This window comes from Monopterus albus, unplaced genomic scaffold (genome assembly GCF_001952655.1).
Source record: "Monopterus albus unplaced genomic scaffold, M_albus_1.0 scaffold12.1, whole genome shotgun sequence".
NCBI lineage: Eukaryota > Metazoa > Chordata > Actinopteri > Synbranchiformes > Synbranchidae > Monopterus > Monopterus albus.
Genome location: NW_018127892.1, coordinates 4,466,972 through 4,478,157, shown reverse-complemented (window position 1 = coordinate 4,478,157; position 11,186 = coordinate 4,466,972). Strand labels below are relative to the sequence as shown.

Here is an 11,186-nt window from a genome sequence, read left to right as displayed (position 1 = left end):
CATTGGCTAAGACTCTGTTAAAATAGTCATGTTGACACCTTCGACCGTCCTTTTGTTTAGGGAATGTGAAGCTATTTTCTATTTGAAATGGACCACTGTGAACCAACTCTGTTCGTACCTTATCAGTTAGAGGAGATGGCCAGTCAGCCGGGTCTATTGGAGCAACAGAAGATCCGCTTGATGCTGCTGCTGCATCACTGCTAGGTTGTGCTGCTGAGGTGGAGGTGACAGGAGGAGCGCTTGATGCTGCTGCATCACTGCTGGGTTGTGCTGCTGATGTGGAGGCGACAGGAGGATTTGCAACGGTGGGACTGAGAAACCTCAGCAGCGCATCTGAAGACAGAAGAGGAGTATGTGACACCAGTCTAATAATAAACACATGATTTTAAGAATAAAATAAAATGAAATAATATAAATGAAAAACCTAGAGATACATGCATGATGTAGACTATACTGTATAATATACAATGTACTTGTATGACAAGCTGGAGAAGTACCAGGGCCTGAAAGAGAAACTGGTGAAGACGTGGAAAGTGAAGGCCAAAGTGGTCCCAGTGGTGGTAGGAGCTGTGATTCCTAAACTGGAAGAGTGGCTCCAACAGATCCCAGGAACAACATCAGACATCAGAGCACTCTGTCCAGAAGAGTGCAGTGCTAAGTACAGCTAAGATACAGAACCCTCAAACTCCCAGGCCTCTGGTAGAGGACCCCAGGTTGAGGAAGACACGCCTCCCATAGTGATGAGAAGGGAACTCATATATGTGTATGCATATATATATTTATATAAGACTGGAATTTAAAGACTGTCATTGCACATTAGGGCAAAGGGGATATGAAACTCGATGACCTATTTGCATTTCTGTCTAGGAGAGGAGACGAGGGTGGGGTGTACAGCAGAAGGTTGTGAAAAAGCAGACTTATTTATCATTCATCCTTTATTTCTCTTTTATCAGTGAGTGGAGGTGTCATGTTTGGCACATCAAAACTCAGTGTTCTGCCAAGGAGATGTGACGCCAAGAGAAATCGGTGTTGTTTTAACCTTGAGGCTGATTTAAGCAAACATGAATATATTCCATGCAGTATCCCTCATCCTGCAGCTGATGTGCTTGCGCTGTATTCTTGCAGTTCTACTGTATATTAAATGAAGTTTTTATTGCAGACAGGAATATGACCTGTCAGATTCTGCACGAAGGACAGGTGAACCACAGCATAGCAGCTTTGTTTTCTTCAAAAAATCCTGAAAGATGTTCTGTAAGCTAAAGCAATATGTCCACCTAGAGAGATAGCCACACTCACCTGCGGTGCCATACAACAGCAGATGGGTCAGTGTGCTGGCTATGACTGCTGCTATGTAAGGAGAGAATGTTTGAACTCTGCGCGCATGTGTGTGTGTGAGAGAGTGCATTTTTGTGTGCTGTGCGGATAGTGCAGTAGCTCATCGTGCTCCGACAGGTCCACTGTGTGTGGTGTTCTGCAGCATCAGCAGCCGGACAGGGGCCAGACGGTGGATTTATGATGCCAGGGAACGGAAATGACCTGCTTCTGTCATTGGGTGTGTGCCCCATCACGAGAGGCCCTAAACTATATTGGCACAGTGCTGACAGACATGTTTGTCATCCAGTCAGTTTTGAAGATACCAAGCAAGGAGTATTACTCCTTTGACAAGCCCCTCCACACAGTCTTTGTGTGTGTGCACACGCTGCGTCCTGCTTTTCTGCTTTGTCTAATCTCGTTTGCTTTGAGAGTAGTTTGCTTGTTGGTCAAACTAGACTTAATTTTCTGAAAGTGATTTTAAAATAATACACTAAAACATGCACTACCATGAAGGTCTTTAATTATGTTTGTTATAAAATTAAATTGCGCAATTACAACTTTTAAGATATTATAAGAATGTCAGCTGATAGATAATGTATTTTCCATATTATATTCCATAGGTCCTGATGTATTGTAATTCCTGCACAGTCTTTACTTGAGCCTGTATCAGGAGAGGGCTTTCAACTTCCCAGGATAAACTGTGGAAGTGTTGCATGAACAGTGACACCTTCTGGCATTTTGAAAAGGTCAAGTATTATTGTATTCAAAATTTCAGTCACTGCTATTGCACCTTAAAAACATACGCAAGTCACAAAGGCAGATTTTGCATTAGGACTACAGAGTAGTAATTATCATATACTAATGAACTCATGGTCTTTACTGTGAGACAATCCAACCAGTGTTTTCAGATTCTTCTATATCGTTGATAGTTTGTGATTGTTGAACACATTCTATCTCACATTTCATTGAAAATCATAATATGCTACTTAAAATACATAAACATAGGATAAACACAAACAGAGACTAATACGTTCATTTGTACCTCATAGTAAAAGTGAACTTTGGTGTACTGGCAGTGTGGTCGTACAGTATATATGCATGTCCACATTGTGGAATCTGGGGACTTTACACAATGCACATGACTAAAACCATCGTTGTTAGTTCTGGGTTTAAAAAGCTTTTTGGAGTTGTATTTGATATTTTTGGATATAACATCATAATGTTACTTCAGTAAAAAAAAAATCCCATAGATTTGTCTTTCTCTTTGGCTTTTTCAATCTCTGTACTTTTATCAGAGATACTCTATACTGGAATGTTTATGCCAGTAAAAGAAAAAAGCATGCACTCCTAAGAGGACACTGCCTAATTACCTTGGTGTTGGTTTTTAAAAAGCTCATTACTCACCATTCATTTTGCAGGCCAATTATCAGATCAACAATCTGCATTTAGTCAATTTTAGTGGTGTATATTTGTTAATTTTTACTTGTGGCGCAGGTTAAACAGTTACAGAAGTCAAGCTTAGGGAGGTTGGGTGGTATAGCTGTAAGACACATACGCTTATGCAACTGGGGATTTGTGAACACTGCATGAATATCACCACTGGTGGAAAATTTTAAAAGAGGACCCAACTAACATGGGCAGCACAAAGCAGAGACTTCCAAGTGGGTAATAAAGGATCCAGCTGTAATTTAATCACGATCATATCTTAAATCAATCTTTTGTCAGTGTAAAATGGATGAAAGATGCTGGGACAAAAGCCATTTTGCAACAGTAAATCACTTGATCAGCTCATTTAGTAGATGCACACCATTTATTAAAAAAAGAGCACTTCATTACATACTTTGCACCACAGCTTTAATAGCAGTGCAAAATTCCTAGTGATTTTTATCAGTTTTGACATTAAAATGTCTGACCTACTTATGTGATTTACACAGCAGACACCAAATTCTGCTTCTATCCCCTCGAACCTCCAAAGATTTCCTCCATCACCAAGCAACCATCTATTGAGCCTTGCCTTTCCCATCCACTCTGATGAATATTTTATAAAGATGCAAAGATTTCCTCCTTCTCAGTGTGTAATCAAATGCACACAGTGCTGCAGGGATTTAAAGAAGAGATATAAAGTCACATCTTACGGAAAAAATCCATTTTTCTTTAGCCTTGCATTCATTTAGGAATCAATGTGCCTCTCAGGAGACTGGCTATTTGAATAACACACACACAATTGGAAAGCTTTTTGTTAATATTCTGATCTTCTGAGCTTTAAATGCTTTTAAACAGCAACCATTAATGGACTGCAGGTACTTAGTAATCAGAGGGTTATCATGTCATGGTGCTTAACCAAACACTTATGAAACATGTTAATTAGGAGAAAAATTAAGGTCAAAGAAGTGAACGAAACACAGCACTTAATATATATAGTTTGCATTCATACACTTGAAGTGGTAACTTTCCAAAAAATAGTTTAGGTCTAAATTATACACTGAACCCCAAACACACACTTACAGTATATCACTTGATACATTTTGCCATGACCTCTGAGTTTCAAGTGACTAATGTAATAAGTTTTCTCATTCTTGCTCAGAACCAATCTTTGTGATTTAATCTTACAATTTGTTTTTAATTTTACAGATGCCATTACAGGAGGGAAATGATGATAAAAGGAAAATACTGAGAAGTCATTAATTTAATAAACATAGTTTTTTTTCTATAATTCTCTTTTTTTCCGCTCAGCTGTATATCCATTAGCATGAATTCAATGCCCGTTGAATATCTGATTCAGTGTTTTCTTGGAAATATTGGCACAGTGTGCAATCCATTTGGGCGCTCATGCTATTTTTATTGTCAAGTTTGAAAAGCTGTAATGGTGAACTGTTTTAATTAGTACTCTGCACTTTATAGAGATCATTGTTCATGCTTGCCTAATTATGTTTAGATGGCCCAAATCTCCATCAAAGGAAACTATTATCCTACATCGATGGTGAAGCGACGGGATTCCATCTTCACCCCCTAGACAAGGCTATTACTGCTCTGCCTTAGCTTGGACACGCTAAATAAACACATCAATTTCATAGGTCTGGAAAGTTAGAGACTGAGGGGAGATTGTAGTTATCAGCTGCATATGGTTGATGATACAGACACACTAATGTACATCACAAGTGTTTTTGCACGGGCTGGATTGACCAGCACAGGACTGTACTCTGCAACTGTTTTAATCTTTGTTTAGCCACAAACCCACTGCAGCTGGGAAACCAGCAGAAAGAAGTGAAATACAACACTTCCATTTCTTACATATTCCTTTGTAACATCTTCTTAATAGTGGTATTTAAAATAGCGGGGGAGGGGTATGATTGGTTACATTGTTTTTCTGCATGCATCCTTGCCTGAGAGCCTAGTGAATGTGATGGTTTCAGATTTGATTAGACAGCCCAGGGGCCTCAGCAGTCCAGCCCTGCAATGGGCCGGCAGGGGCCTTGTACAGGCGTCTCTTTGCTTACCATGCCTCAGTGGTGATGTACACATAGAGTGACTGCCCGCTTGATCTAAACAGCAGTCCAGGCTCAATGTGGGAGTGTGCTCACTCAGTGCAATATAGTGGCTCATTCATCCAGTAGCCACTGGACATTGGTCTCTGCCAAATACATCGAGCTTGCCACCACATTTGTGTTTGGAGTGAGTCGATCGATGGTGTATGAGCACCGGGAGACTTTATGCTTGTGTGCCATGTTCCCAGAACAGTGCAAGAAACACATTTCAACACAAATATTGACAAGAGGACAGCCTGTGAACACTGTTAAATTCAATTTAAAACTTAATTTAAATATGAACTTTCTCTCTGTTTCTCTTTTGAGCAATCTGTCTGTTCTCTCTTCCTTCCTGCTGCCTGGTTTGCTAGTATGTACATAAAAGGCTACTATGAAGCCCTGCCTTGCTAGACTATGTAATCTTGAAAGAAGAAATAGTACACTATTGGTCTTTCTTTCAAGTATAAAGTTAAATTCATAAGCTAAGAAACATGCTTCTAATCACTTCAATACAGTTGGGAGTTCTGTTGCTCCAATGTGCTCTGGTCTGGTAGATGAATATGGCAGCCAATATTAGCCAGTGTTGCAGTAAGTATTGTTTGTCTGTTTGCCAACTCCTGTCTACCTGTGTCAAATTTATGCTACGCTTTAGCGTTTACCATTGCTCTATAATGTCCACTTGAGTCTACAGTTGCCCTCATTCAGCAAAGGTTGCACGCTGTAAACTCAGTTAGCAACTGAATTGTCTGACAACATAGCAAACAATTCTCAAATTAAAAAAATCCCTGATGTTATTTGGAGTATTATGGTGGTGCTATGATTTATACCAACATATTCTCAAGGTAATAGCTAAGTGCCTGAGAGTGTGCCTTATACTGTATACCCATTCTGTATAACATTCAACCTGATAAAAGTGTACTATTTAGACTTAAAAAAATACTCTGCCTGGTCTGCCTGACCCAATTCAGTGGAGGTTTTGATAAGAATGTAAATATATGTTCTAAAAATATTATGAATTGCTCTCTTTACAGTGTCTACCCTTGTAGTGAACAATGGAATAAATTATATCTTATAGTACATCAATGTATCCCTGCAGTCCAGGCAAACTGAGTTACACTTTATATCAAATACGCCCAGATCCTTTTGCATCAAGGATTATGGGAACTGTTAAATGTCTGTGGGAACTGTGCTGATGTTTGATTCACTGACTCATATGCACAGTAGACAGTCTTACATTAAACTTTCTGAAACCATTTTGGGGTGGGATCACCCAGGCTTCCAACACAACATATCTCACTTGAATGGTCACACACAGTAGCTTGTGTTCTGCAGATGAAAGTGTAATCAGCAAATGCGCAATGACTTTTTTTAATGTTTTGATTTAAATCTTTTATTCATCGCTCTGTGACAAACAATGATTCTATTTGCAATTTAGTGGTCTTGTAAACTAGCTCATCACTCCATTTCTTTATGTGAGAGCATAGCAGCCTGTGAGCACTGAAGTTATATTTAGAAATCCAATTCTTTACTCAGACCCTCAGCCTACAGGCCTTTGCTTTGCACAAAATGAGCTAAGTTATTTTCATTTCCTAATGGTCACCACAGCCAAGCAGTAATGAGCAGGGCCAAGGAGGATTGTTATTTTTTTAAGGACCAAATTAAAAAAGAAAGAAAGAAAAAAGAAAATCCTGAGTAGTTCCATCATTACAAAGGGAAGCCTAGAGGAGAGTGTGCAGTTCATTAGTCTACACGCTTGGTCCTCCTGGTCCTACAGGGTGAGGGAATATGGGTGATAAATTGTGCATCCATTCACTTCCGCAGTCTAAGTTGTCATTAAAGGCCCAATCTGGAATTGGAACATAGTGCCGCCTTTGAGATCCACCTGCTGTTGTAGCTGTGTTTGTATTTATTTTGTAGGGCTGGAGAGTTTTATAACTCCCAGAGAGAATGCCTGACTTCCACAAATGAAGACTACTACATATGTAACATCTTTAAAAAGAATTCTGAGGCTAGAATGATTTAGCTTTGTAAAGTTTACAGTATAAACATCAGGAAAAATCAACCTGGTTTTTCTTAGTGGTGCTGTTAATGAAAGCATAAGAGACAGATTTCTTTATATCACCTATGTGCGCTTCTAGAATTGCTGTGTGGTTTTATGCTATACAACGTATGTATAGCGCATGTACTGTACACACTCTAAGGAATTTATTATCCTTTACATTCTACTACTGTTTCGGGTTCAGTGCAGCATGGTTCATTCAGATTTCTTGTAGATATGGTTGGTGATGTTTGATTCATAGGTGAGGCCACTGCTGTACATCAAAGATAGGTAAAGCTGCCAGGTCTGTGATATAGTTTCCACAGTTTTAGACTCTTCACTGTGTTGCTGTGATGGAGGTTGACATGTGAAGTATGACATCATGCCAGTGGGCAGCTTTTTTGTGCACTGCACCAGTGAGGTCACTGGCCTCCTAATGACTTCCTCGGGGTTCACAGCCTTCTCTCCCGTAGGGTCTCCTTATCCACCCAGCGCATGGCTCACTCAGCATGGGCGCTTGGCTAACCTCTCTGCTCGTTGTTCTTAATCAAGAAAGAGGAGACATGAAGACACAGCAAGTGAGTTCATGCATACCCACTGGGGTCCTTATTGTCAGACAGTCAGATGAAGCCAAGAGGAAGAAGCCTCTTATACTATATACACACACACACACACACATACAAAGTAACTGTGCAGGGCAATGATGGTTATAGCTTGTTTGTATGTGAGACAATCACCTATTCAGTTTAGATGAACATAAGCTCTTACATGTGATCTATAATATCATTGGGTACAATTGTTACACATTGTGATATTACAGCAGCATGTCCTCAGATCTTCAAAGCAATGCATTTTCAGCACACTATATATTTATTCTGCATGCAAGTAATGGACCACAGGCTTAGAATGACTTTTTTCCTACCACTTGTGCATCTAAAGGCAGGATGAGAGGCATGTAAATCAGGCAGCCCATGTACTTCTTTAATATTTAACATAGGTTATTAGACAGGGCAAAGATTTGACCCGGGAGCGCTTCTGCACATCACATGAATAACTAATGTTGGCTGATTATGTTAATCAGCGGTACTAGGCAGTGGTGACCAGGAACGCAGCACCACTGCTGCAGGAGAGAGCTACAGTCTCAGACGCATTGCAAAAACATAGCCCCAGCCCATCATTAGCTCTGAAACACAGGCACTGCACACTGTGTGCAGCACAGGGTGATTTACACTTCACATGCTCAGCTTGAATTTTTCTTTAATATGTACAGATAAACATGGTGCATTTCTGGCGCTACTAGCTGTGATCTCTCTTAAGAGATAATCAAATATTTGCATAATGATAAGAGCACTAAAGCTACACAAGGCAACTCTGCATGTTGGCAGCACAAATGGCAGCAAGAGGAAACTGCAAATGTTAAAATTCAATATCTAGAAATCACCTAATGTGACTGCCACTGGCAGAGAACCAGAGGGTGCAAGTGATACAGCCCCACCAGGGCTGCGCCATCTAGGGGCCCAGGTGGGCCCACAATGACAGCATGCAAATGTTCAAATAAGGTAAAACAACAATGTAGAACAATGCTACAAAGTCAATTAATGGGCTAATCATGAGCTACCATTAAGAGTGTCATGATTATTCTTTTCCATAAATAATGGCTGCCTTTGCTCCACCTGCAGAGCACCACCAGCATTCACTAACATAAAATTGTAGCTACAGAAAATTGTTTAAAGACTTCCTCCAAAATGCCACACACACAAACAAACTCAGTGGTGCTCAAAGAAAGAAGGAAAAATTGTACAAAGTTTCAATTTTTTTGTTTTGGTTTGTGCTGCACTGCTGTTAGCACGTGTGTGCAAAGATCAATGTTAGCTAATAAAGAGGACGCCCCAGCTAGCATAGCAACCTTCATTTTCATTGAGCCCTGACTAGACCGTACTTGCCACTAAATCCACCAAAAGAAAGCAAAGAAGTTTGACCTAACATACACTATGAAGGACTCTGCATAGTGCAAGGTTCACAGATTGCCATTCTAATAGATGAGTAAAGTCCTTTTCTAGTCGTTGAAAGTTACAATGTAGCAAAACACTTTTGTGTGTTTACATTAGGCAGCGGTCAAAGATTTGCTAATAAGCTGCACTCATGATGGTGATTTGCTTGTATAGCTATGTGTAGGCCTATGTGTATAAGATGCTCCATTTTGATGTTGATTGTGTAATAGTTTAAACTATTGATTTATGTATATTCATGTTGCATCCACTGTGGTGCCCAACTGAGAATTTATTTTTGGTTAGTATTGTTTGTGAATGTTATGCTATTTTGTAATTGATTCTAGTGAGCTTACACCAGGGAAGATACGGAAGGTTGTATATTTGTAATGGTTGGTCTGTTTGCACAGGTGACTATGTGCCTTTTTATAGAAACTGACTTATGGTTTGAGAGCCTGTTGGTAATCTGCACCAGGCTCTAAGATATGTGCTTCCGCTACTGGTGATTGCAGTACAGTCAAACACTCTTGATGCCAAATAATACCAAAGGCAAAACAACAAGATACATTAGATTACATCAAAAAGTTAGTCACTCAGAAATGTATATTTGTTGCATTACATAGGTAGCTAGGTGTATATACTGTACATATTTTTATCTGGCAAATATTGTAAATACACAGTGTAGCATGATACAGTGATAGTTTAAACGAGACGCCTCCGTTACAGCCTTTTAAGAAAAGTCTTTTAACTTATCATTTGGTACTATTGATTGCCATTTCTTTAGGAAAATTCTTCATTGCATGTGTGTGTGCATTCACCAGCTATGCCAGGTTTGACATTTTTATCTTATGAGTGAGTGAACTTTAGACGCGCTCTACAGAAATGACAGTGCTGATTTTAAAAGCTTATTGCTGCATCATAAAGCAAGTGCCTGTCTTATCCGCTGTTTGTTTTGAGCCAAAGATAAAAACATACTCCTGGAAAGCCATTTAGAGGTAGAAGCGGGTTGATCGTAGCTATATTCCATTCCCATCACCGGAGTTCTTTGGCCTGCACCATAAAGAATTCCAACAAGACAATTTTGCGCAGTGTGGGGTGAGCTGACAGGGAGTGTTATTAAAGCGCAGGGTGCTGACCGCTCTCAAAGTTATTAAAGTGCTGTGAGATTGTGTCTGTGATAGCCCTGCCGGTCGGGATGTCCTTCACACACAGGTACATTACAGTGGGGATGCGGTCATTGCAGAGAGAGGGGGGTTGAAGGAGGAGGGGCAAGTACAGATAGACACACCAGGACCCACTGTGGAACACTGTTATTGTCTTCATTCCTCCATTAACAATAACCATAGTTAACCCTTGTCTGCAGATTTCCTCCACTATAAGTGTGAAGGTAATTCAGAAGTTTAGTCTCCAAACATTTTAAAGTTAGCAGCTCAGTAGTTTCACAGGATTCTAAAATTAAATGCATGTTCAATTTAAATAAAAAGATTTGTAATTTTACAACATGATAAAACATTACATTAGCCCCTCCCTGTTGAATGGAAGCACTGACAGTTTTCTTGTTGGCAGCATCTACAGCAACAATTTCCTATCGAACAACATACTAGTTTGTGTTTTCTGTGAAAGTGATAATTTGACATATTTAGAAACACTGCAAAAGTACTGTGAACATCCAGGTAAAGCTAATATTAGCATTAAGACTGAACCGGGGGGTAATGGCAAGCCGGCATATTTTCCATTCATAACTTCTGTGACAGCTTACTAAAAAAGCAGGAGAACAGGTAAACATGTTGCAGATATCATTTATTTATTATTTTATTATTATTTACAATGTAAAATATTAACCACTATAATCCTAAAACAGCTAAGGACTTAAAGAGCTGGTACTATGGCCCTTTTTGAACCATTTTATTAATATTGAGTGTAATTTAAACTTATATCTGACATTTTGTTCACACAAAGTTATTAGATTTCTCTAAATCCATCTTGACAAACAGCCCAGATTCCCCTCTGTCTTCTAGCAGGCTGTTTCTGAAGTTATTAACACAAAATGTACATTCATAAGTACCTATTCTGATTGGCTGGAGGTGATGACTCGTGCTCACCCCAGCCAATCATACTTCTTTTCCACTGTAGAAATCTAATGAATTGTATACCCCATGCTTCCCACAGCTGATGTGGACCGTTTTGCTTTGCTTTTCCATTGTATTTTTCCCTGTGTTGATCTCTGGACGAGCGGCAGGGCTGGCCTTTTCACACACACACAGCTGAGGAGAGCTTGAGAGTCAAGGACCACAGTGCTCCTAAGTACAACAAAATCTGCAC

The 11,186-nt window shown here is 39.7% G+C and overlaps 1 long non-coding RNA gene across 2 annotated transcripts in view; it reads left to right on the top strand.

Annotated features, from left to right (window-relative positions):
* The window catches only part of LOC109954745 (uncharacterized), a 78,524-nt gene that overhangs the window by 17,765 nt on the left and 49,573 nt on the right, over positions 1-11,186 (top strand). Inside the window, exon 3 of one of the 2 annotated variants that reach the window (XR_002274184.1) lies at positions 7,350-7,445. The exons of the other annotated variant lie outside the window; for it this stretch is intronic. This is a non-coding gene — a long non-coding RNA (uncharacterized LOC109954745). Of the gene's footprint in view, positions 1-7,349; positions 7,446-11,186 lie in introns of those variants that run through there. 2 annotated transcript variants of the gene reach the window in all.